Source organism: Protopterus annectens, chromosome 9.part0, assembly GCF_019279795.1.
Source record: "Protopterus annectens isolate FY-2018-M chromosome 9.part0, PAN1.0, whole genome shotgun sequence".
NCBI classification, from domain to species: Eukaryota; Metazoa; Chordata; order Ceratodontiformes; family Protopteridae; genus Protopterus; species Protopterus annectens.
In genome coordinates, this window is record NC_056743.1 from 785,165,573 (window position 1) to 785,193,536 (window position 27,964).

Genomic DNA, 27,964 nt, shown 5'->3' on the forward strand with positions numbered 1-27,964 from the left:
TCATTTAAAAGTTTTATTTTACATTTTGCAGCACAAACACTAATAGAAATCTGCTAAACAAAGCAATACAGTCTCACAATGAAAATAGACTTAGCATTAAAACTTCTCTGCCCTTGAAACTCACATTCATTGAAACAGCATTGAAACCCACATTCAAAGAAAATACATCTGGCCAGTGGCAGATAAAGATGGGCTGTTTTCAAATCATAGGCTCCTTGCACAGGAAACATAAATGTGTTCTTTGATACACCTTCCCAATTGTATTACATTATATTCCTTGTATAATACAGTACAGCTGTTAGAGGGCATTTTAAATTTATTGTTTTGAACATTTTTCCAGTAAACAATAAAACAAAATGCATGCACTAATAATGACAAAACTGCCCAGTTCAGAACATTTCCATCATAAAAGTCTACTCAAACGTCTACAATCCACCATTGTAAGTAAATATGCACAATCTCTGCAGAAGTAAAGGTAATCTAAATAATTCCACATTGAAGAGATCTGTAACTAATGAAATGGTTGCTGCTAGCACCTGTCACCCTTAGGCTTTTGTATACTGGCCAAGGCTCTTGCCACCCCCATAGTGCCTTTTTTAGGCAAGGCTCAAAGGACAAACCCACCTCCATAGACAACTCAAGGATAAAAAAACTAAAGGTAATGCTACTCAATGCCAGAAGTCTAAACCTCAAGATGCACGCACTCCAGGCTCTCCTCAGTATGGAGAAAATCGATGTCTGTGCAGTAACAGAAACCTGGTTCAAGGCTCCTGAGAGCACCCCAGCACTACCAGGTTATAACTCATACCATGCTTTTCGGCCCCAAAACTTGAACCGAAGCACAAAAGGAGGGGGAGTATCTATATTCATCAAAGATACCCACACCTCCAGGTTAGTGGCACTGCATGAAGCATCGGAAACCATCCATGTGCAACTAACAACGGGCAAAACTGCCTTTTAGTTTGTAGCCTGCTACAGATCACCCTCCCTTTCACAGGAACCCCACTTGGCATTCCTGAGAACACTGGAGAATATGAAGGTCTCTCCAAACACTATGTTATTGGGTGACTTCAACTACCCAAACATTGAATGGGAAAACTACTCAAGCCCAAACACCCTCGCCCAACGGTTTCTTGAATTTATAAACTCTAACGCAATGGAACAACTGGTCACCACTCCCACAAGAGGGAACAACATATTGGACCTGGTCATTACCAACATGGGGACTTTATGTTCCACACCAGAGGTAAACCCCTCATTGGTAAGATCAGACCATAAACTAATTTCCCTGGACATCCATATCCCATCCCCACCCCCAGCCAAGGAAATCACTGTAAAGAATTTCTCAAAAGCTAACTTCATACTTCTCAAGACTGAGGTGGAATCCTTCAAAGCCCCCCGGCCAGAGGATAATACAGCCCAATCTGCAGAATCATTTACAATTGCATTCTATGAGCACCTGCAGGAATGCATGGATCGTGCTATCCCAAATAAAACCAAGACTCACTCCTCCAAAAACAGGAGACCTGTCTGGTGGACCCCGGCCATAAATAAGCTATACAACAGAAGGAGGAAGCTACTACATGATAGAGCAAAATCCCAAAAAGGAAAGGCATCTCTGATCAGTATTAGCAAGAAACTACGAGCCCTCATAAAATCATCAAAGGCCAGTTTTGAAAGAAAAATTGCCCTAGACACTAAAGATAATCACAAGGCCTTCTTTAGTTATGTCAAGAATATGGGTGGAAACTCCCAGATATGCTCTGAATTGTTGCATAACGGTACAAAATATACAGAACCTACAGACATAGCCAACATCCTGGTGGACAGATTCAGTGCTAACTTCTCCCCTCCTTCCCCCTCAAAGGAGCAAATGCCTATTCCACCTGAATGTAACCTCCCTGACATCACAGATGCACAGGTGAATGCTGCCCTCTCCAAAGCAAAAAACACAGCATCTATGGGACCGGACGGTGTCCCAGGCTGTGTCTTACATTAACTCCAAGAAGAACTGAACTCTCACATTAAGTCACTGTTCAAACTTAGCCTTACTACAGGATATGTACCCAAAGAATGGCATACAGCTACAGTGGTCCCACTCCACAAAGGTAGCGCGACAATGGACCCCGGGGAACTATCGACCCATAAGCCTGACTAGTCTGGTCTGTAAAGCTATGGAGCGTATTATCATGGAACTCATAAACAAAGACATTGGGAGCCTCCAGACACTGGACCCTACCCAATTTGGCTTTGTTAAGGGAAGATCTTGCCTCTTAAACCTAGTTGATTTCTTTGAAACAGTTACCAAAGCCATAGATGAGGGCAAGGTAATCCACACAGCCTACCTGGACCTCGCAAAAGCCTTCGACACAATACCCCACTTGGGCATCATAAATAAGCTTACCAGCTTAAATATCAACCCCTATATCACATGATGGGTTGCAAACTGGCTCAGGGATAGAACCCACATAGTCAAAATCGCAGGTGCCACGTCCGAATCCAAACCAGTTACAAGTGGCATCCCACAAGGCTCAGTTCTGGGACCTCTCTTATTCGGTATATACTTCTCTGAGGTTCAGGCTAACACGGGGGGACTATGGCTGACAAAGTTCGCAGATGACTGCAAACTGGGAGCCATAATCGACTCTCCAGCTGACACAAGCATCCTCCAAAAGGGTCTCACGGAGACGGATGCTTGGTGCCAGAACCACGGCCTCAAGCTAAATGCTAAAAAGTGCATAGTCACCCCCTTTGGGAAAAACAAAGTGCCCACAAATTACCACATAGGTGGTAATCCATTAAGTATGGAAGAAGTAATTAGAGATTTGGGGACCAACGTAGATAGTAATCTCTCCTTTGATAATCACGTTGCCAAAGTGGTTAGAAAGACCTTCTATATAGCCCACCTTATCACAAAAGGGTTCGCATCTAGATCAAGAGAGGTCATTTGTGCCCCTCTACTCGTCACTCATCAGGCCCATAATTGAATACAATGCCCCCTTTGGGATGTACCTTACCCGACACCTGCAGCAACTGGAGAGACCCCAAAAGTACCTCACCAAGAGGATCATGGGCTACAAACAGATGTCCTATGCAGCTAGACTAAAGAAACTCCAGCTCTACTCAGTTGCTTACCGCCTACTCAGAGGCGATCTATGCCTGACGTACAAAGCCATGTCTAACCCAGAATTAATGGACATGCTCCACCTCAAAAAATCCAAATCCCTTAGAGCTACACGCTCCAGGGACTTAAACCTCAGCACAAAAATAAAAAGGACATGCTGGAGGGACAGATTCATTTCCCAGAGGCTCCCCTCACTCTGGAATAAAATACCAATTCATGTTAGACATAGCCCCTTGCTGACCCTCTTCAAGCGAAATCTGGATGCGTGGATGGGAAATCGCAAATTCACCCCTGGGATCTCTTCTGTGTCCCTGCTCGACAGAGGCATGATAAACTAATCTTAAAGGGCTACCTTCTGTGACCTACTATACAGAGGCACAGTAGGCTAATCTAATAGGGAGGTGAAAGCCAAATACACTTGGGCTAGGCTTATAAATGCCCTAGGGCAGATAGCCTAGTATCTACCTATGAACCTAAATAACTTTATATTTCATTGTTTCAGCTACAAATAAAGCATCTGTTGCCATTGAGGAATAAATTACCTTATGTTACAATAAACAAAATGATAAGCTAGTAATATTGCAATAGGGAATGGATGGTAAACTGATAACAGGTTCATCGTTACTAGATATCTCTGCCAAAGAGAACATTCTCAGGACTGCAGCATCTATCCCCTTTAAAAGTACAACACAGTACAGTATCAGCAATGCATCTATATACTGTGGGTGTAGAACCCACAGCCTTCTGCATAAAAAGCAAGTACACTACCTGTTGTGCTATTAATACAAGCAAACTCAACATAAGCAGCATTAAACTTCTCTTCAAGCTCTCAGCTCCTTGTAAAATCCACTTGACACGCAACTGTATCTCTCAACTATGAAGCACAAGAAATCTGGAAAAAGCTAAAATGTATTGGTGGGGGGGGGGGCTGAAAAGCTAGGGACACATTTTAAACATTGCTTGTATAATTTTGGAAAGTTGCTAGAATAAAATATTGTGTTACCACCATGCATTTCATTACCAATGTCTTGAACCCTGTGCACTACAGTCAGAGAAACACACCACTTTGCCAAATCAGCTGTTTCTTGAAAGTCAGGTAGACTGAAACTTAAATGGCTATCATTTAGTGAATTCAGTTCTCACCATAGCTCTCAACCTCTTAGCACAAAACACCTGGACAAAGGCAATAATGGAGGAATACAGCCCCCAAAATAGTGACAAACTTCAAATATTGATGTTACAAACAGAACATTGCTAGAATAAAAGGTTTTGTGTTACCATGCACTTCCTGAAGAATATGAAGTCTGAAATTCAAATGCCTGTCATCATTCAAAATCCATATAACCACAAATATGAAGCAACAATTTTACAAGTGGTGGTGGGTAGGGAATTTAGGTTGCTACCTGTTTGCAAAGTGCAGGTTTTGAGTCTAGCCATCTGGGGCATTTTACACACAGACATGCTCACTACAATAGGAACGGTTGCTTTGAGAAAATATTCTTATGTTGGTGAACTTTTCTTGTTTCTACAGAAGTCATGCCTGCAGTGTCTCCAGTTTAAGATGGACAAATCATTTAAGACTTTAGTAAACTATAATCAGAGATTAGTGAAATCTGCCATAGCTCTTGAAGAAAAATGTTCAGCTACTGACCAGTACCTACTCGACCTTTAGCAACAGGCATCCATGAAGATGAACCAGCTAACTACCCTGCTGGGAATTCCAAAACCCACTGTACCCCTGAAAACCTTGCAAAGGAGAACATCATCGAGGCTTTTGGTGGCATTTGGAACACATGCCACTAATGAAAAACTATCCTTCAAGTGAAGTGGACCACAATACTGTATTTACACCTGATGAGGGAATCGCTAAAGGTAGATTTGGACCTTGAATATTTTAATGCCAACAACTATCAAAATACAGAAACATGAAATTTTAGCTATAGCTGGACTTCAACCCACTGCTCATTAATTTAATTTTCACAACTGGATGTTCAGTATGGATACAATGCTAAATCAGGAATGGGTGACATAATGCATATGTTGAAGCCACAGTTAGAACTACATGTAAATAAAATAAAATTCTAGAAATCTGGGTTGCAAATTAATTTATAAAGCACGCCTTGTAACATAAGAAAATGGATATCCAAGAGTGACATTGTGCCTTCTCAACAACCTGTTGTTTCAGTGGAATGTCTGTTATTAAATAACAATGCAGCATTGCTTGCAATCATGAGGCAGGAATTACCATTTAAGCTAGTTTGTTTTGCTGTTTCTCTTATGACATTTTTTTTGTTTTGTTGTTGTAACCCAGAATTCATAATGTTTAGCTGAGTAACATTTTTGATGTAGTATTTATAAAGGCTTAGTGTTTTACCATTTAAAATTAGCACCTACATACTTCGGCCACTGATTGGTAGTCTATTAACTGCATTTTGAAATGTTTTTCATACCTTCCTTTAAAATAATATAAGTATTCCACCATTTTGTATGCATGCTCTCTTATCTTGAACTACAGTGCCTACTTAACTGCTCAGCATAACTAGTAATCCATATATGTTGTATCTGTGTAATCATGTAATCCTGTATCTAGCTTTAAATTGTTTAATATTGCTAGCCATTCTTACAATATCAGCATCTAGTTTGGTAGTGGTTTATCAAAACAAATAACTGAAGCGTTACGTTACTTTGTCATTCACATTGTTTCAGTTTCATACAGCTAAGAAGAGTTTTTTCACTGTTCATATGCATTTTTGTTCTAATGTGTAACGTACCACTTTTTACCATAATAATCCCTTCTGATGTCACATTTCTATAAGCAACCTCATTATACCTGTTTACAACCAGAATAACTACACAAATAAGGAAATCACTTTCTACGTTAACTGATGAACAAGTAAGCAACCACATACACACACACACACACACACACACACACACACACACACACACACACACACCTACGTTTCAAAGATGTCCTGCCTGCAAAGTTCATTGTCCCATTCAAATCCTTCCTGCAGTACTCTCTAAAAGCCTGGGACTCCTTCCTTCAGTACCGCGAGAGCAGGCTGCTGCTATCCAGCCTGCAGACCTTGCAGTCTGATCCCCTTCCGGTCTATGCAGTTGTAACTGCATAGATGTCTGGGAATCTGTGATGTTGAATGCTGTCTTCCTAATATGGACTGCTGGTGAGACAGTCTGGATTCTGTGAGCATGCTCCAGACTGGTTCACTAGCAGTTCGGATATCGGAAAATGCTGCGAGTGTGCATACGTGGTGTCCGGGCCTTGCAATTATGTTTTTTTATTTCACTGTTTTTTTTTTTTCTTTTATATTTTTATTTTATTTCATTTTTACAGCTGGGGGGGCTGCAGTCCTGGAGTCCAATAGCACGTGCCGCCCCTGATTCCTGGACTTAGAAAGTGCCATTAAGACCTGCTCCCTACTGATTGTTGAAAGGATTATGTTAGATGGTGTTCATGGGAGGGTGGCTGGGGTTGAGAGGTGTTTAAAGTTAGAGCTGAATTTGTCAGCCAGAAGATTTGCTGTACCTCCTGGTTTTGTGAGCATGACTCCATTTACCAGCAGTTCAACACTCTGTTATGTGCTGCCTTTGAGATTTCAGACATAGCTGAAGAAGGCCTTATGGTTATCCTTGGCCTGGGACATTATCCTTACCTTAACATTTTCTTTGTTGGACTTAATTAGTTCTCTTATCTGTCTGTTCAGTTTGATGCGAGTTTTAGTCATTTTGGTGTTATACTTCCCTAATTTTAGCAAAGATGTTTTCCTTTTGTTGTGCAACCTGTATAATTTTGGATTCCATCAGGGTGATTTGGTTTTTCAGCTAGTTTTGTCTTAATTCTGGTAGGCATGGTCATCTGTATGCAATCATTAACATATCATTAACATAATTGTACAGAACTTCTGTGAATAATTCCACATAGGCTGCTGTGTTATCTGGGTTTGGAGGGTCTTGAAATTTTGACAGGTTATTGCTTAACGAAAGGTAGTTTGATATCGGGTAGTTCCTAATTGTGACTAGGTTTACTGGGGTTAGAGAACTGATTTTTATTTTAAAGGAGACTACTTTGTTATCTGACCTTACTAGAGAAGACATGACATGGGGGAGGGGGGCATTCTCCCTCATTTGTGAGTACCACGACCAATATGTTTGTAACTCTGGTAGACATTTACACTATCTGTTCCAAGATGTTTGTGTTGACAAATTCTGAGAATCCCTGCCTCTGCTATTTTTGGGGTAATGTAGGTTTCCAACTTTATAGTGTTGATAATTAAAATCCCCCATGAGTATTGTAATTGAATGAATGGTGAGTGCCTCCAATAGGTCTAAATATGAGCTATGGATTTCATGGGACACAGAGGGTGATTTGTAACTTGCTAGGATATGGTATGAGACTTTAGCTATGATAATCTGGACGTGAAGGAACTCCAGTGTGTCATCCTGTTTAAACAACCTAGAGGTATGCTTCTTATTAATGTAGATCAAAGACACCTCTACCCTTTACTTTCTGTCTGTGCAGTTCTGATCTAAATGTCTGGAAGGCACTGAAAAATTGGACTGCTGGGGCACTGTCTGTGGCTTTAAACCACATCTCAGTAACTACACAGATGTCTGCATACTTCAGGGTGAGGAGAGCTTGTAGAGATTGGAGCTTCTTGCTTAGACTCCTGGCATTAAGCAGTAACACCTTTAGATTTCCTGGGGTAGATTTTGCTATGCTAGAAGTCTTGTCAAGTTGGCATTGTCTTAAAAAGGTCTATGGAGCAGGTCAATATTTTAGCCAATGTTCAAAAGCCTAGAGGGAACAGGTGCAGACCATCCTTGACCAAGCAACGTGGTTTGTTAACCATGTTCTATGCTGACAAATATTGTATGTCCCTAGAATGACACCAGAAACTAAGTCAGTTATTAAAGTCAATCATCATCTGTTCATAATGTGGTATCATTCTTGGTGAAGGTAGAATGCTGCTCAGTGCTAGGCACATGCCAGCCTTTGACACATAGTCTGAGAGCTCCATAATTTTTTTCTTCAGATTGTCTAGGGAGGTATGTCTCAGGTCATTTACACCTACATGGACTATGACTGAATCATACTGGTGCCTGTGGTGCAAAGACTTGATTGAGTGCATATGTAACTCGGCAGATCCTGTCCCATGATAGGCAACTGACCATTTTTTTCTCCTTGTTTAGCCTGCTGGGTAGGACATCAGTAGGTTGTAGAATGGAACCCCCTTTCACTTGAGTCTTGGGTAGTGTATTGGCTTGCCTTATGGGCTTGGTAGTTGAGGCTCAACTGGATGTGGATGTATGTGCAGTGTTAGGTGTTATTACTGTTAAGGGATTTCTAGTATGCCAAGGATGATTTTTGCAGGTGGAATTTCTGTGATGTTTTTGGGGTGTGGAAAGATTGCATTTATGTGCTTCAGCATAAGTAGATCTATGTGTGGTCTTCATACTATATGTGGTGGGTGTAGCATGTGTGTTTCTGACAATCAGATTGTTATTTTGAGTGCTTGTATGTGAGAGTTTTGCCTCCAGAGACATTTTTTATATATCTGTTGCATACTGTGTTTGTTTCTTTGAGGATTTAATGGTTGCACATGAACATTACACAATTGCTACTTTGTCTCATGATACCATATCCACCAAACTGGCTGTGGAGAAATTGGGAAAGTGCATATCCATGATGTTAGGTCATTTATTAGGTGAGCTACAAGGGTGAGGTGTACAAGGGGTTAACAGCAGGTTGACTAAGAGCACTTTTGGGACTAGAAACTAGACTAGACTAGGTTATATAATACTAAATTCAAGGTGTGGTGCATCCCAATGCACAAACTAGCTGCTCTATGCTACCCTTTGCGCAAAGTAGTTGCCCTACACTCACTGAGTTACCTCTCCAGTTTGAGAGGTAGTTTTATGTGGATAGGCTTGCCACCCCTTCGTTTTTTTTCCGGACTATCAGGAAATCAAACTGATTCTCCGGTAGTCCAGAAAACACTGTACAAACTCCGGTATTCTGTTTCTAAAAGGAAACAGACTATCGGAGTTTGTAAATCGGCTGATTTACTATGCTTTTCTTACAGAAAAGCATAGCAAATCAGCCAAAAGCAGGCGGCGGGAGCAAAAAAAAGAGGGCGTTCCCGTTGATCGGCTGATTTACTATGCTTTTCTTACAGAAAAGCATGGCAAATCAGCCAAAAGCAGGTGGCGGGAACGAAAAAAGAGGGCTTTCCCGTTGAGTGATGCTGTCGTGACATCACAAAATGGGCGGTATGTTGGCGGGAGAGGGGGTGGGGCGGGCGGGGTTACTGGTGACGCGAGGGGCATGGCGTGGCTCCGGTTTTAGCCGTGAACAAAGGTGGCAACCCTATGTGGAAAGTTTGTTTTCTAGGTCTCTGATTTTCACAGGACGCTACTAACTGCCACTGCAGGATGAACAGCAGCACACAAATGCACAAAACTCACACAGGCACTTAAAACACAAAAAATGGCTTCTAACATATCTGGCCAATAAAATTACTAAACTTACAGCTTTCTTATGTGTTTCCCAGCTCAAATAGACCAAGCCACCACCTACTGCCTCTAGATGGAATATCCCAGTCCTTCTAATGTAAAAACACAAAAGCTTGAGAGCATATGCTACAACAAAACAACTTTAACAAAGTAGCTAGACAAGGTGATTTCAAGTCACTCAGTCAATTAAACAACAGCAACATACCTTTACAAAGCACTACAAATTAGATTCCTTTTTCAGGTCTTGAGCTGGCTCTGCTGTAACTATTCTTCAGGGGCTTCCAGACCCTCATACTTCTTTCACCCCATCTATCTAAGCTCTGGCATTCTACCCATACTGTTCAAGCTACTGGAGCAGTGATCTAATGATGAACAAAGCACAATTGTGTAAACTTACTATAACAGTAGATGTTCAAATAGATCATCGCTGCAGTAGCCAGTTTATCCCTCTTGCCTTTATATAATTGTTTGTGTCGAGGTCAGGACATTTACAGTTGTTGTATTGGGCAGTTAACCCTTTTCAGGGTTCCAGCCTCCTTTTTTTTTCCTTTGACATGAAAGGTCTGAATGGTTTGCTACACATGCTGCTGATTTTCTCCAGCACTGCTCAGGCAATCAACAATCTGGGCATGGGAAAGCTGCCCCAAAGCTGAAGGTACTGGCTGGTTGTTATAGCCAACACAGGATATAATGCATACAGCTTAGGCTATTGCAGCAGTGATCTACTCAAAGATATATCGATGCAGTAAGTTTACTTACCCTACTGTACTTTTTCGCAGTATTAATGCCTGATTACTCTAGCTCATGAAATTGCAAGTCTTCTTCTGTCATGTTTGCAGCTACTATACTTAGCAAAACAAAGAACCACTTAAAACATCAATAAGCATGACCTCAGTGCTCTCCTATCGCAGGTCTTTGTTAGTGATTGTAGTTTTGCCACTGCACTTATGCTGTCCCTTCCTCCTTCAACATACCAAACAGGACTGTCAGTAGCTGCACACCAATCAGCTGGTAAAGTGTAATGACTTATGCTATCCAGTACCTTTCACATCTATGCTTATAAGTGTTGGCGTTCTTAGCTGTATTGTCATGATATCAGACTATAATCCTAAATTCCACAGGAGTAGCTCAGTAATTTGACTGCCAGTAGATTACTTATCATACTGTTAAACTTGCAGGTTTTGAAACAACTGTGCTAACACCAAGCATTTCTTCTCCACAGCTATTTTTTTTTCCTCCATCCAGTAACTTTTAACCGAAATACATCATGGGGCATTCTACATCTTGTGGACCTACCTGGCTGAGTACAGCCCCTGAACCACAGTCTGAAACATCTAACTGTGCCATAATTTCCTGACTGTAAGTGGGACTTGTCAATACTCTGAAGTCATTTAATGCAGATTTCACTTCTAAAAAAAAAAAACTATTCACAAGCCAGAGTTCAAATTAACTTGTTTGGTTAATTCTTCCATGTTAGGTCAGTGGATGAGGTGGCACCAAGCTATAGTTAGGGACAGGACTAAATTATGTTAGTACCTTGAAGTTTCCACAAACAGACTCACATATTTTTTTGTTGTCAGAGTAGGCCATACCTGGAAGGCTTCTAACTGGGAAAGTTCTGGCTTGATGTTGTCACTAAAAACTCGCTTCCTAAGGTACTTCTACCTAACCTTGTAGGCACTTGTCAGGCTTCTCTGTCACTGAGTCTACCTAGCATCTCCTGACATAATGCATATACTCCTACATTGTTTAATTATATATGGCAATATCATCCACATAAGAAAGAGAGACATTGCCTTTTCTTCTCAGGATTTTATGAACCACTCTCTAGTAGACTGTTGCAGCATTTTCTTTCTAAAGGGCATCTTATAAACTAATACTGTTAATGCTGTCACAAATATTGATCAATGCCTTGCTTGAGAGTTCAAAGTACCTGAAGTTAGGCTTTGGTCACATCAGTAATTCAGAAACTGTCAAGTATTGTGGTCCTTCCTACCATTTGTGCTTTAAATAAGGGGCCTCATTTGTGGGACTCTGCATAAAAATCATGGTACTTTTTTTATAATTGTATCATAATTAAAAGGGATGGCAGCCAAAAAACTTTGATATTAGAAAATACCACTTTGGCTGGTGAAAAAAAACTAAGAACTTACAGTTTATGCCAATATGCATGGTTTAGGTGGATAGTGACAAGGAAAGAAAAACAACCCACTACTTTTGGTCTGCATGGTGCTGAATTTACTCATTTCAAAAGTTGTTTTAGAGCTATCAGAATACGAGGAAATGATTTAAGACTGACCTTTGCACCATGGGTATTGATTTTACTGCTTATATTTGTATGTCACTGACACAGGGTAAGCATTTCTATTTGTGCTGGTACCATCTCTCCTTTACATTCATTGTAGCCAGTTTACACTCTCTCTCCTTATCACATCTGAAGTTTATAGTATCTGCCCAATGCCTCTGTTTCCATCCCAAACACTGCTAACTGTGTCTCCTATCTGTTTGACTCAACCTGCAATCTGCCATCAACCATCTGAACAATGGGTTAATAATTCAGCTCCTGGTCTGACCCCTCTCTGATTAACTGGAGACCATTTGGACTTTTGTGAATGCATTTTATAGTTTTGCTACCAGCTTGTCTTCCTTCTGCAGCCTGACACGATAATCTCCTTGTTCTGTATTTTTTTGCTATCTTGCAAGGGGCATCTTTTCTTACTGTGTACAGTTCATTGCCACTATCTACCTAAATCATGTATATTTTTATAAACTATAACTCTGAGATTTCTTGCTAGCTAGAATGCAATTTTTTTAAATAATAAAGGTATGTGGCTGCCTTTCTTTCTTTCTGGCTAAGGTACATTTATATCCAGTTACTGTGGTATTCCACTGATTATTGCATTTTTGACCTTTGTGAGTGTATGCCACAGTCCTGGAAGGCTACCCGCATGCCCTCCTTCTGCAGCCTGACATGGTATCCTGCATGTTTTGCATTATTTTTGCTTTCTTGCAAGGGGTATCTTTTCATACTGTGGGCAACTCATGGTCACTATCCAGCTTAACCATGTATATTTGTGTAGACTGCAATTCTTAATCTTCTGGCTAGCAAAAGTGTCCTTTTTTAACATTAAAGGCATTCATGACCCAGCCCACCAATTCTCATTGCCCATAGTCATGTAATATAAATTAAGAGATTCAGGAAGGTACATCATGCAAAGTTATTTTGGTATCGCTAGAAAGTAGGGCAACAACTGAATATATAGAAGTAATACCAAACCTTACACAGTCACAAAGCATACTCAATAGGGTTATATATATTTTGTGTGTGTGCGTGTGTGTGTATGTATGTGTGTGTGTGTGCGTGTGTGCGTGTGTGCGTGTGCGTGTGTGCGTGTGTGTGTGTGTGTGTGTATGTATGTGTGTGTGTGTGTGTGTGTGTGCGTGTGTGTATTATATATTTTTCACTATATATGAGAAAGATACTTTTATAAATTCGCTGAATAACATCAGATAATGACAAATCAATGTACCACACAGTGTTGTGTGGGAATAGTCACATGCAGTGTTGTTTATTCTGAAAGAATAAGGAGCAAACGTGACGAAGTACTTAGACAGTAAACCACACAATGCCATGCATTTACTCTAAAGAAATTAATTTCAGAAGCACCAATGTGCAATAGAATAGTATAGTACAGGAAATGGTTAAATGCAGCACTTGATTATACAGTACTATAAAATGTACTGTACTTCGAATTGAAAAACATAACAAATCTCTGGAAGCCCACACGTCCAAAAGGGTTATTTTCTGCACAGTATGTTAAGGCAACTTCCTTTTGGATGTGCAGGGGGGTTATATCAGTTTACACATAAACACAAGATATGTTCTAGGTGCTTATTCATCCTTGGACTTTGCACACAGCATAGCAGATGCACACACTGAATGTGTTATGTGCTCTGTGAACAGTGCATGTACAGCTGATATGTCTCTGCATGATTTCACAGTTGATTCAAAGATGTTGGACAGTTACTGATTGCTATGCTGCTAGCAGTGAGTGAGTTTGATTTTTTTATTAAATGAGTTTATGATATTAAATACATTCATGTGCAGTCCTCATGCATAGTGCACGCTTATTCTTACAAGTGGTTAGTCATTTTCTTGTTTCTGCACTTGCCTTGCTCTGTATGTCTTCCCCTTCCTTTGTGTTTTCTCATCTTATGTCCATTTTGCTGTGGTAATACTTTAACTTCTTCCCATTCCTTCTTCATTTCACATCCATTTCATTTTAATAATTTTTGATATCTTCTTGAGAATATTCTGTGCATTCCTTCTCCTGTCAGCTTGTATTCTTTTTTCCATCCTTTTTCTGTGATGATCTTGAGCTCTGATACCATTGCCCTTTTTATGGTCTGCACTGACTATATTCTAAGGGTATTCCCCACAAGCACAACTCCTACTTTTTATCCTTCTTTATAATATATATTCTTTCATATCCCCAGTGGCTTCCTCCAGATCTCTTGTATCCATTGCACCTCAAAAGATGTGTATTATCCCCACTTCTTCCTTCCCATATCTCTGACACTAGCTGTTCTTCTTTCTCCCTTCCTTTTTCACCCAGGTGGATAAACAGCCTCAGCGACTAATACTGAGTTATGTAACTCCACGAACCGCACAATATCAAGCATGGGTACCAACCTCTACAGCAGTTTACTCCTGCACTGAAGAGGCCAGAGGGTATTCTGACTGCCTTATTCAATGGTTTTGACAAAATCTGTCTTATCTCTCTATCTGAGTCTTTGTCCTTCCATTTACAGGTAGACTTCATAGTTCTGCAATACTATGCCTCAAAAGCTATCCCTGCATTAGTTATTTGATCTGCAAACATCAAGCAGTGGTGTGATAGGTGATCTCTTTTCACATGCAGGCATACATCATTTTGGGACAATAGAAAAATGTGGACAGTCAGCAGTGTGCATACAGTTGTGGGCAGACATGGGTTTTTCTCTTCTGATTCTGTAGGTCACATCATATTAAAGTCTTTGGGAACTTAAAATGATTTCTGAGGTGTGTTGAAACATTCTTGCTGATGGCCCTTTGCATCTATCAGGGTATCAGTGGGATAAAGCAGCATGGGATCATCTACATACTGAACAAGGTACACCTAATCACCCTGCTTCCACATGTCATTTGGAATCAGTGAGAAAAGCAAGGGTTCTAGCACAGATATCTGTGGAATATCCACTGAGAGCATAGATGGGATGGATAAAGCCTACTCCTGACTAATTGACTGCATCTCTTGTTTAGTTGTTTGAGAAGCACACTGTATCATATCACTGCATTTTTAACTGTTCCAACTTAAGAGCAGTTCACTTAGATTGAGAGTGACAAATCTTTAAGTAAACTCATTAAATTGTTTTGAACTCTTTCAGACAATGTGAGAAGTGCTATTTCTGCAACAAAAAAGATCAAAAATTATTCTGAGAGTCAAACAAAAGTGCACTGGGGATATAGTACCAGATAAATGGTGCAATACAACTTAACTTTACTCTGTTTGAGCAGTACTCAGCCAAAGACACATAAAGATTATATTCATTTGAAGATCTCACTATACCATGACCCAACCACTCTTGCAAGTAATTGGTTTTATTAATTTAACTAATTAATTATTTTACATCTGCTGACTAGAAAGAGACAAGAAGGTAGTACAAATTTTCACTGGAGGAAAATTTCAAAGTGAAACTGGCTAGTCTTAAAATGGCCCGCAAGGGCAAATATCCTTGTACTTACCTATGAACCTATGAATAAAAGCTCTAGAAACAGCAAAGTACATGATAACAATATACCTCAGTAATATCTTGAGACATTATGAGACAGTATGTATTAAACTCAGAGAAGTCTGAATTGAGACAATCATATACATTTTCATGCACATTAATTACTACTTTGATACAACAGTGATTGTAAAGGTCATTTAGTAACACAGGGAAGAGAGCTATGTATAGATGTAACATGACAGCAACTAGGAAAAAAAAACTACCCTAACACATAGCAATGACCAATAGCTGAAATTAAAAAAGTCAGTAAAATGCATACAAATTGTGAAACTTTTGTGATTTTCAGAAAGGTAATGACTATAAACATGACATACACATCTTTTAGATATACTGCAGGAATCTCTAAGGATGTATAAATAATGTTTTTGGACAGAACACTAGATATAAACACAACTGATATGATGGTATAAGTTCTTCAGAGATCTACAGAAAGCTAATAAAGGACTGCTATTTTACTTTGCAAAATCAGCAGTATTGTACTTAATTATATTTCGAATATTTTTCTATACTTAAGATGATAATGTTTTCCCATTTCTGGCATCCTTTGTTTACCATTGTCATAGTTCAAGTGTGAATGTAAGCTCTGAGCTACTGTGCTGGAATCATAGTGAAAAGAAAATGCAGCTGATAAGTAACTGTGCAGAGAGCTGGCAGAATGTGATTGGGATACAATGGGTAAGGAGTAGTATTTAACAACAGCTTTCTAATATATGAAACTGCTTTCTATGTATATGCATCAATGATGTAAAGTGAAAAGTGGATGATTAAAATTGCTGAGTTGCTTCATAACTATGAGCATGCCCTGTAGAAAGAAACAATGTTAAGAGATGTCTGGACTAGAAAAAAAATCATTTGGGTAACACTACATACTACCACAGAAAAAGTATAAAGAATAACCACTTAGGAAGAAAAATAATTTAAATCATGTTTCTCCCACAAATCAAAAGAACTGATAAGATTGAAGTATATTGGAATTAACTAGAAACAACTGAAATGAGACTGGAATTAATGTGTTTATCTGTTAATTACCCAAACTTGTACTTTAACAGCTCCAGTCTCTCATTTATGGGCCAAGTATTTTTGTACTTTTCAGAATTAATTCTGCACATGCTGTAGTTTGATTAAGAATGCATTATTAGATGTTAACAATATCCGAACACTGTCTGCAATAACAGTGCTGATAAACAATACCAGTCTTTAGAAATTCTGGAATGCTGGATAACACTAACAGTACTGCTGATAAATATATCCAAAATTTCTGCATATCTGATTCCCCTAAATAATATGAACTGAAACAGTCTTTTCCTCCCAACTAATATGGATATTTGACCTATCCTCTGTACTCAGGCTCTAGTGTCTGTACTGGAAATACCTTTTGCATATCAGTCCAAAAGCTAACAACTGACTCAACTGACTGACTGAAGTATTTCCTAAATACCAAAACCCTGTAATGTTTTACATGCCTCTTTAGCCTTGGTTTCCAAGCCTTGTCTTGCTTATGCCTCACAGTGCATAACTGTCTATTCATTATCTAACATTCCATTGCAAGTACACATCTTTCCCTTGAGAGAGGAACATTCTGTAGCTTCTCCTGAGAACTGTTATTTCTGCACATATCATGCTTAGCCAGCAAAATTATCTTTTTCTTTGTATTGAACTGTCTTTCCCTGAAACTGAATGTATACATGAAAACACAAGTCTGTCAGTGTACTATAGTGAACTCACTAAGAATAAAGTGAAAACCCTCAGTCTAACAGTTCAAGTGTACATGTAAGCTCTAAGCTACTGTGCTGGAATCATGGTGAAAAGAAAATACAGCAGCTAAGTAACTGTGGAGACAGCTAGCAGTATGGGATTGGGATACAAGGAGTATGGAGTAGTATTTAGCAACATTCTTCTAATATATGAAACTGCTTTCTATGTATATGCATCAGCGATGCAAAGTGACAAGTGGATGATTAGAAATGCTGAGTCATGTCTTAATTCTCCCCGAAGAAGGAGACAGTGTTAAGACATGTCTGGACTGGAAAAAAAAATAATTTAGGTAACACTACATACAACCACATAAAAGTATAGAGAACGACCACTTAGGGAAAAGATAATTTAAATCATTTTTCTGCCACAATTTTCATTTATCTTTGTTGATTGGGTTAGATCTATTAGGCTGCTGGCATCTTTTCAAGAAAGGGCATCAGAGAACTTCCCCTACTCTTCGGAGTATGGGGACACAATTTGCAGCTATGCTTCCTGCTTCCAGTCTGAGTGCAAATGCATCTCAGAGAAGCAAGGAGCAGTATGGAGGAGAATGTTACTAGTGGGGGTGAAAGCAGAAGGATGGAAGGCAAAACATTGGTAAAAGCAATCAAGCCTTCCCAAAAAAGTTTATTTTTGAAGAAGGGTGCAACAAAAATAGACGAGTGGAGGAAGAAGGATGGTATGATGATACAAGAGTAGCAGTGCGAGTCTTCACAAGATACAGAGGTGTTATTTCAGCAGAAACTGTTTGACGATAAAGGAGAATCCAGGCGGGATGCATTATTACAACTCCCCATTCAGGAGAGTTGCAGGATGTGCATCTGACTGATCAAAGTGAACCAGAAACTGAAAAAGCAGTGTTGTGGGGTGAAATAATGGAAAGACTACAAAAAGAGGAAGTACAAGAAATAAGGAGAGAGAGGAAAAAAATCATATGCACAAACTGTAACAAAGGAATAAAAGAAGATGAAAAGAAAATAGAAGTGAAGATGAAACATCATGTAAGAGTAGCAAGATGGAAAAAAACTTGATAGATATGAAGTATAGGATAATGTCATCTCACCATTGGGTATTGAACCCAGAGAGGTAAGAGCATTTATTTGCATTAATAAAGACTCATTTTGTGATTTTTTTGAAGCAGCACACTATATGGAGACATTGTTAGAAAAATAGGAAAACAAACTAACAAAAAAAAAATGATAATCCCTGGAATTTATATCTTGTACAGGTGGTCAACAGAAAGCAAAAAAGAGACTATATATTCAATTTCCTACAGAGGTAGAAAAAGACATTTCAAGAGACTATTTAAAGACAGTGTGAAGAGATGCAATGGACATTATGAAGATTTATGACAACAGAGGTTTATAGACTGGAGCACGGGAATGTGGAGTTATTTTGCAAATGCAAAATGAAAAAAAGTACATGTGCCTAGATTAATCAATGTGGAGGGGAACAAGGGGTTGTTAAAATACTGGGGATAATGAAAGACATTTCTTTTGTGGTCAAAATGACCATTTAATTAATAACTGTGATAAAAGAAAATGTTTTATTTGTGGTAAAACTGGTCATGAAGCAAAAAATGCCAAGAAAATGTATAAACTGTGAAAAAATAGGACATTCATGGATGGATTGTGATGTAAAAGGAAATGATGCACAGGAAAGGAATGAAGGAAGTTCAAGTAGATAACATAGAAGGGATACAAAAGGAAAATAAGAAATATATAATGGTGGAAGTAAAGGAATACACAAGGGAAAAATAGAAAAAGAAGAAATAAGTAATTAGATAGAAGAGGGAGAAGATAAATGGGTAAGAATCAAAAGTAAAAAGAATTATATTGTGAAAAGAGTAAAAGACAGAAAATGTAAATTTAAAAATATAGATACAGGAGAAAATAAGACAGGAAAAGGGTGAAGAATAACAGAGTATTCTCTACAAAGTGAGAATCTTAAATGTGAAGAGTATAAAGAATGTAAAAAGAAGACTGGGGGTGTTAGAATAGTGTAGATTGCTGGATATGGATATTATAATACTAATAGATATAAGAGTTTTAATGGAAGAAGAGAGAACACGGCTAAACAAACTATGTGAAGGTAAAGCTACATGGAATTTAGGAGAAGAAAAATGCTCAGGTATAGCAATTTTAAGTAAATAAGTTATAGAGGTTTTCAATTATACATTAGTAATACTAAGAAGAGTGTTAATAGTAGATATAAGATGGAAAAATCAAGTATACAGAATTGTGACACTATATGCCTATGTTCTGCAAAAGTGTAGGGATATTATGTTTAGAAAAAATATTGGTTATGTTAGTGTAACTATGCAAATAATATTAGTGGGTTATTGTAACTGTGATCTAAGGCATAGGAGAAAAGAAGGGATAGATGTTAAAGTCATTTCAGAAATAATTAAAAGTAGAAAGATGTGTTCATGGAACAATACACATTGGACATACAAAAGGGGTAATTTGAAAACAGAAATTGATTATTTTATAGCTCAGAGAGTTTACAAGTATTACATAAAGGAGTAAAAATTATGTTTTTTCAGATCATGTAGCAATTTGGATAGAGATTCAAAAAAAGGAAGGATATATAAAAATAGATAGAGGTATCAAAAGAATAAATGAACCAGAATTGGATGATTATGAAAGGAAAATAATTTTTCAATTATGGTTAGATCATATAAATATGAGAAGAATTTACAAAGACTGGACAAGATGGTGGATAACTTTAAAAGAAAAAATATAAAAATGAAATTTTGGAATGGCAAAAGATAAAAAGAATAATAGATAGTCCTAAATATAAAGGCATTAGTGATCAAGCTTTTAAAGATATAATAGGTAACAAAGAAAGATTTCTAGAAAAAGAAAAAAGACTATATGAAATGAATTGTGAAAAAAAAATAAAAGGATGCTATTTAAACAAAGATATTTCTTACAAGGGAAAAAGGAGGAAGCGGCACCTTACCTAAGTAAGATGGTAAAAGAAAATAATAGAATAATAAGAGGGTTAAGAGATGAGGAAAGAAATATAGTCAATACACAAAAAGAAATAATGCAAGTAATTTGAAACCATATTATGAAAACATTTGTCAAATATGAAACTAGAGGAAGACATAAATGGAACTTGAAAAAACTAACTAAAGAAGATAATGAGGAAATGGAAAAAAGATTACTATCATAGAAATAAAAAAAAGTTTTAAAAACAGTGAACCTAGAAGCTGCAACAGGTTTGTATGAAACTGAATATCTGATGTATAGAGATATGCAAAAATGGTAAAAATAATGCCTTTTGATGGTTTTTAATAAATGGCTAGAGAAAGAAATAGAAGATAAAAGAACATTTATGGGTGCATATGGAAGAAATGAGAGAAACAGATATAAAGAATTGAAAACTGATAGTGTTGAACAGTGTTGATTATAAGATGTTTATGAAGGTAATACAAAATAGAATAGAAAATAAAGTTAACAAATTATTGACTGAACCCGTATTTGGAATAAAAGGGAAAGGGATCAATAACTTTTAATAATTTATAAGAGAAATAGTAGAAGACGTGACAGTGAGAAGAATCTACAATTTTAATAGGGGATATAAGTAAAGTGTTTGATAAGATACAACATGGAGTATTATTGGAGATTTTAGAAGAATATAAGTAAGAAAATAATTAATAATTTGGTTTCAGTATATAAAAAGAAAAACAAAGTAAAATTAGTGGTTAATGGCTGGTTGAGTGAGAAAATAGAAATAAAAAGTGGTATAAAACAGGGATATCCAGCAAGTAGCATATTGTTTGCATTAATAATGAATTAAATTGCTAATGAAGTAAGCTTAACATTAAAAGAAACTAAATAGTGCACAGCAGAACTAATTCAGATCCCAGTATTTTTTTTTGCAAACAATTTAGTATTAGTAGTAAAAAATGAAGAATGGATGAAAAAAATGATTATGACACTTAATAAGGAGTTAAGGGCATTAGATTTGAGTATTAATGAGGAAAAGAATAAGGGACTAGGATTGTCAGGTAAAATATAGGGTATTCAGTTTAATAAAAAGAGAAATTTTGGGAATAAACTTTAGTAATGAACAACAGAGTTTAATGTAGTGGAAGAATGTGATACATAAAATAAGACCTATTTGTATGTTTTGGCAAACATTCAAACTTACATATAAAAAAATATTTACTTAACTCACTGTCATTAGGTAAAATAACTCATTTGGCATGTGTGTGTTTATGATACCAAATGAATTTGAAAAAGAATTACTGTGTATGTGGTCTGCATTTATATGGGGATAGAGATTAAACCCAATTAAAAGAGAAATTCTTTATGATTCAAAAAAGGAGGATTGGGTTTAATAAATCCAATTGTGCGCATAAAATCATTGAATTTGTATAAAGTACTGACTTGGATAAAAGGAACAGAGAAAAAATGGTAGCAGATATAATGGAAGAAGAATATAGAGATATTTTGGAGAAACTTAAACATTTTAAAAGAAATAAAGGAATAATGAATACAGAAATGAGAATATATCAAGGGAAAGTATTGTTATGGAAGACTGATGTAAGTAATATAGAAAAAATAGAAAGGAACTGTATGAAAATATAATTAATACATTGTATTATATCTTTCCATGGAAGCATTTGGAAGAAAGAAAAATAAAAGCTATAAAAGCAAGAATGAACAGATGGGAAAATATTTTGAATGTACAAATGTTTTATGGAGAGTATCCATAGACAAGCTTCCATTAAAGGCAAATATGCCATATAAGAAAATAGGAGAAATAGTTTATACATATTGTGGAGAAATGAAAACTATGGAATGTGTTTTTGAAGTGTGAATGAGTGAGCCAATTATGGAATAAAATATGTGAAAAGGAATGTATAAAGAGATTGAAAAGAGTAAAAATGTAAATATGGATATGATAATTATGGGCGCAATAAAAATGGAAAACAAAAAGATGTGGATAAATGGGATAAAAAGTTTTGTATAATTTGGATTATTTTGAATGAAAGAATGAATGAAATAAGTTTTAATGGAAAATGGATATTGTCAGAAATCTTGAAAAAGATACGATTTTGGTTATGGAAAAAACAGTGCAGAGAATTGAAATAGTAAAAAATAAAGTAAAATATGTAAAACAGTTGTAAATAATTGTAAATAATTTGTATAAATTTATATATAATGTTTATAATGAGTTTTAAATAAAGAACCCCTACTGTTCCTGGTAGGTGCTGTGGGATCTTTTACACCCAATTTAGCTTCCACCAACCAACCAACCAACCAGATGGGGCCTCTGTTTAATTAATTAATTAATTCATTAATTTATTTATTTATTTATTTAAATTTGTTGACCGAGAGTGTCCGACTGGACGTGGGTCCATTTTCAGTGGAGGCTCGGGGAGAAAAGCTCCTTAGTAAAATAAACAGACAGTAGTTACATTGGATTACATAGTGATTAACAATTTAACATAGAAATTACTTACAACATATTTACAGATGAAGAACATAGTACATCAGTAGACAACTAGAATCTTTATCTGTGAAGTACATAACAGGCATTAACAAATGTAACAATGAGAAGTTCCTGCTGTATAATAAGTACTAGGCTTATGAGCATCTGAGCTTGCTATCATCAAGGTAGTTAGTGGAGGTGAAAGAAAGGTAGTAGTTGGATGGGGTGGATGATATTAGAGTGGGAGTTGCAAGGGCATAGCCAGCATGTTTTAGGTGTGCTTTTAATAAAGTTTTGAAGTTGGTGCATGATGGCACGGAGGTAATTGTGGGTGGGAGTGAGTTCCATAATTTGGCTATGGCGCAAGAGAATAGTGCTTCACCAGCAGAGTTATTGGCTTTAGTGATCTGCAAGTGATTTTTGTTGCTGGATCTTAGTGGTCTGGTGGTGCGATAGGGTTGGAGTAGATTCTGGAGGGATGGGACATTTAGTGGATGGTTTACTAGTTTGTGGGTGAGTGAGAGTTGATACCACTGAAGGAGGTGAGGGAGTTCAAGCCAGCCCAGTTCAGCAAGTGAGAGACAGTGGTGACTACGGTAGGATGCCCCTGTGGTGAATTTTGCGATTTTGTTGTAGCAGGTCTCTAGCTTGTTTAGATCACATTGCCTTAGGTTGGTATATACTGGAGAGGCATAAAGTAGGGTGGAGATAAGGTGGGAATTTGCTATTGAAATCTTTGCTGCTTTGGTGAGAAATTGTTTATTTCTGTATAATGCTCCTAGTTTTTGTGGACTTTTTTTATGGTCATGGATATGTGAATGTCAAATTTTAGTTTATTGTCTATTTCCACTCCTAGCAATTTGGTGTGTTCAGTTGGGTATATAGTGGTGTTGTCTTTTGCTGTGATGTTAAAGTGAGAGTTGTTTTGAGTATGTTTGGTGGGTTGGAAGATGAGTAGTTTAGTTTTGTTTGGGTTGAGTATTAATTGGGCATCGGGTAACCATGTTTCAACAGAGGAAAAGGCTTCCTGTGTGACTTTTTGCAGTTTGGGTAGGGACTGGGTTGAGCAGATGATGGTAGAGTCATCTGCGTATTGGATGAGTGTGCCATGTTTGGTGGCAGAGGCTAGATTATTGGTGTAAACAGAGAAAAGTAGGAGTCCAAGGATGGATCCTTGGGGAACCCCTATGGAGACAGGTAGTTGGGGAGATATGTCATTCTGACATACAACGGATTGTTGGTGGTCAGACAGGTAACTCTGAAACCAGTTGGTAACTGATTGTGAGAAGGATAGGTTATTGAGGACAGAGATAAGTTGTTTGTGTGGGACCATGTCAAATGCTTTAGATAGGTCTAGGAAAGTAGCAGAGGAGAGATAGCCATTGTTTTTATGCTGAAGGATAGTGTTAGTAAAGGAGAGTAAGGCAGTGGTGGTGCTATGGTTTGGTCGGAAACCATGCTGAGTACTGGAAAGGAGGTTGTTAGTAAGGAGGTAGTGTGAGACCTGAGAGTGTATGCATCTCTCTAGTATTTTGGAGAGTGGAGAGAGAATAGCTATGGGGCGGTAATTGGTTAGTTCTGCAGAGGGTCCGCCTTTGTGGAGGGGAATTATATGTGAGACTTTCCACAATGTGGGAACGTAACTTTCTGACAGAGGTCGGTTAATCAAGATGGATACTGGGTAGGCCAGAGCATCAGCTGCGATTTGTAGGTATTCACTTGGGAGGTTGTCTGCTGCTAATTTGGTGGGTTTAAGTTTAGTTAAGAGTTTTTTATGTTGGAGGTAGGTACAGGAGAAAAAGAGAAGGCAGTGGGGAGATTACTAGTTGAAGGTGTGGGTTGGAGGGGAGGGGGGGTTGTGTTGTTTAGCTAGTGATAGTATGGTTTCGGTGAAGTGTGTGTTGAATGAGGTAGTAATATTTTCTGAGGAGTGAGGGATGTTAGGAGGAGGGGTACTGACTTTACCTGGGTCGAGGATGGAGTTTATGGAGGACCAGAATTGTTTGGGGCTGTGTTGTGAGGATTCTAGGGCAGACTGGTAGTATTGGAATTTGTCCCGTTTTATTAGCTTTTTGACTCTATTGCGTAGTTCTAGGAATTTCTGTCTAGCTGCGGGATTTTGGTTTTGCGCCAGTGCTCCCAGGCTTTATCCCTGTTTTTCATTTCTGACTTAGTGGTTTTCTGTAGCCATGGGGAGGGTTGTGCTTTGGTTCTGGAAAATCTTATGGGGGCATGGTAATTAAGGATGTTCAGAAAGGTAGTATTAAAAGATTCAACTGCGTCATCTAGACTGAGGTACTTTAGAGCATGCCAGTTACATTCTTTGAGGGATGAGATGAATGTGAGTGGGTTAAAGTTTATTTTTTACGTATTTGATGATAGATGACAGGTTTAGCTTGGTACAGGTATTTTTGAGTAGGAATGTTGGGGAGTGATCACTGAGGCTATCTGATAAGCAGCCTGTTATATATGACTGGGGTTCTTACTGACTAGTATCCAATCCAGGGTAGAGTGCTTGCTGGAGTTTTTATTTATCCTTGTTGGTGACTGGACTAGTTGGGTGAAGGCATGAAGGTGTACATGATGGGTTGGATTGTTGCCAGAACAGGATTGCCAGTCAATATTGAAATCACCTAAGATGATAGTTTCTTGGGGGAGATGGTGGGTAGACCAGCTGAGGAGGTTTTCTAGTGGAGGGATGTTTTGGCCAGGTGGGAAGTAGCATCCAATTATGTTGATGGTTTTGTTTCGGTTAATTTTGAGGTTGGTATATATTATTTCTTCACTGCCTATTTGTGGAGCTGATAATTTTAAGATCTGGATGTTTAGATGTTGTTTAAATATTATAGCTACACCACCTCCTTTTTTGTTTAGCCGGTCTATTCTTAGTATGCCGTAACCTGTAGGGAGTATTTGCTCACTGGTAATGTGAGGTTTTAGCCAGGTTTAATGTTTAATGTCTCTTCCGAAGGACTACACACTCAGGAGTGCAGCATCTCCCCTTATGCTACACTGCATTGTTAGCAATCCATCTACCTGATGCAAGGATAGAACTTATAACCTTATGCATCAAATGTGAGTGTGCTAACGGTTGCACCATTGATACTGTAACAATGCAATGCTATAGAACTATACACAGAGAAATACGGTTGATCACAGAATTAAAGAGTCATGGTTGTATCACTGCGTCTATGATTATAAGCATCACCAGATGTAGTGCTAACCTTTTGCACAGTATTATGTGTCAGTGACTGTACATGAGCAATGAATTGTAGGACTTTATCTATAAAAGTAAGTAACATTACCGATGTGTAATTGGAGAAAAGCCCACCACAGCTGGCCAAATGACAAACTGTTCCAGAAACACTAATTTGTCATTATTGAATTTTCCAGGATGAAAATGGCTTATCAAACAGTAGCTCCTGAGCAGTACATCAATAGTAACAACAGTTGTTTTGGTGAACCTCATCTGACCAACCCTCCATATTAGACAAAACTTTCTGTCCATCCATGCTTAGGAGTCATATCAGATTCCTGTAGTGATCCCTTGAAAAGCCACCACCATCCTCAGAGTTTACTAGGCAAGTAGAGAATGGACATAATCACCTGGTCTTTCTTCTATAGACACCTAGAGATAATTTAGATACACCTAACTAAATATAACCTACTGTGTTTCACTCTTGGTACAGTTTTACAAATGTTTCTTTTCTTTCATTGAAGGAAACTACTGATGATACTTCTTTATGATAAGAACCACAGAGGACATCTTCTCTTGTGCTCATAATGTTCATGATGCTATTGTTAATAAATTCATAATGTAGCTAGTAATTTTGAAGCAAGTTTATATTGTGTACAATATCATATAAGGCAGAAAAAACACTGCGATTATTTTTACCAGAACGTTTCTTACCTTACATATACTTTCTGCCTGCAGTTTGAAAGCTGTGAGGAATCATCAAGATTAACTAAAGTTGCATGTCGGAAAATGCATTTTTTTCATTAGTAACGTAGAGCTGTTTGAGTCTGCATATACTATGAATGTGTTATATCTATTGCCACTTTAAAACAATTGTATGGCATAACCATTTTGAATCAGATGCTTAAGACCAATGTATTTGTGATAACTGAACTATTTTCATGATTTTTACTGAGCTGCAATTTTTGTACAGAACACTGTTTTGTTAAAATGTTGGTGTAGCCTTAAAATAATGGCACTACTGTTCAATATTACTAGGTAGTTAGAGGTGTGTATCATGTCAAGATGCCAAAAGTGGGATCTTAGTAACAAAGAAATAAAACAAAAACTAAACAAATGAACAACAAAAAAAAAAAAAAACAAAAACACCATTCCAGTCAAAAAACACTGTCACTGCACCAGGTATATGAAAAACAAGTACATTTACTTCCCAACGTCAGTATTTTATTGATTTAAGCTGCTTAGCCCTAAAAAAGAGCATTTTCTTTATAAAAATGACAACGTTTTATCTCATTGAGCCATTTAACTTCTTAAATGCATTTGGTCTGCCTGCCTGCCTGCTTAGAGGCAAAGGTTTGCACACTTTAGAGTATTAATTAAGTTAGATTAAGAAACAGAAAAATTCTAACAATTTCTTGTACTGCATGGGAAAAGAGGGAAGGCAATATATAACTCCTTTTCATTCTCAGAAGGCCAGGGTATTACATATAAGTCAGTAATTATTTAGCTGAATGAACATTAGTGCCAAAAAGAAATATTATACTTCCACAGATATGCACAAGCCAAAGCTATATGTGTTGAGAATTCAGTAAGGTACTTGTACAACATGGCTGAAAACTGTGGGCCATATGGAATGAAAGAGGAAGAGATTAGAGACAAAATTGTTACTGGGATGTCTGATGTAGATGTCAGTCCAAAGTTACAACCTGAAATAAAGCTAACTTTGGAAAAGGCCATACAAATCACTAGCGTGCTGGAACTAGTAAGAGGCAAAATGCTAATTTAAATATGGGAAATAATGAACCTAGATTAAATAGCAAGTGTAAAGTGAGATATAATAAAATACTAGTCAGCTTAATCATATACACAAGAAACAGAGTGAGCGTAAGTTGGCAAGTTCACAAGGTGTGACCATTATGCTGAGTCAGAACAATGTGTAGCATGAGGCAGAAGGTGCAAGAGATATAAAAGGATGGGCCTTGTTTCTGTCATTTTCAAGAATAAGTTAATTTTTCTTCTGAGAATAAAACTGGAAATAATGTTCAGAAAGCATTTTCCTGGAGTCAGCATCTATT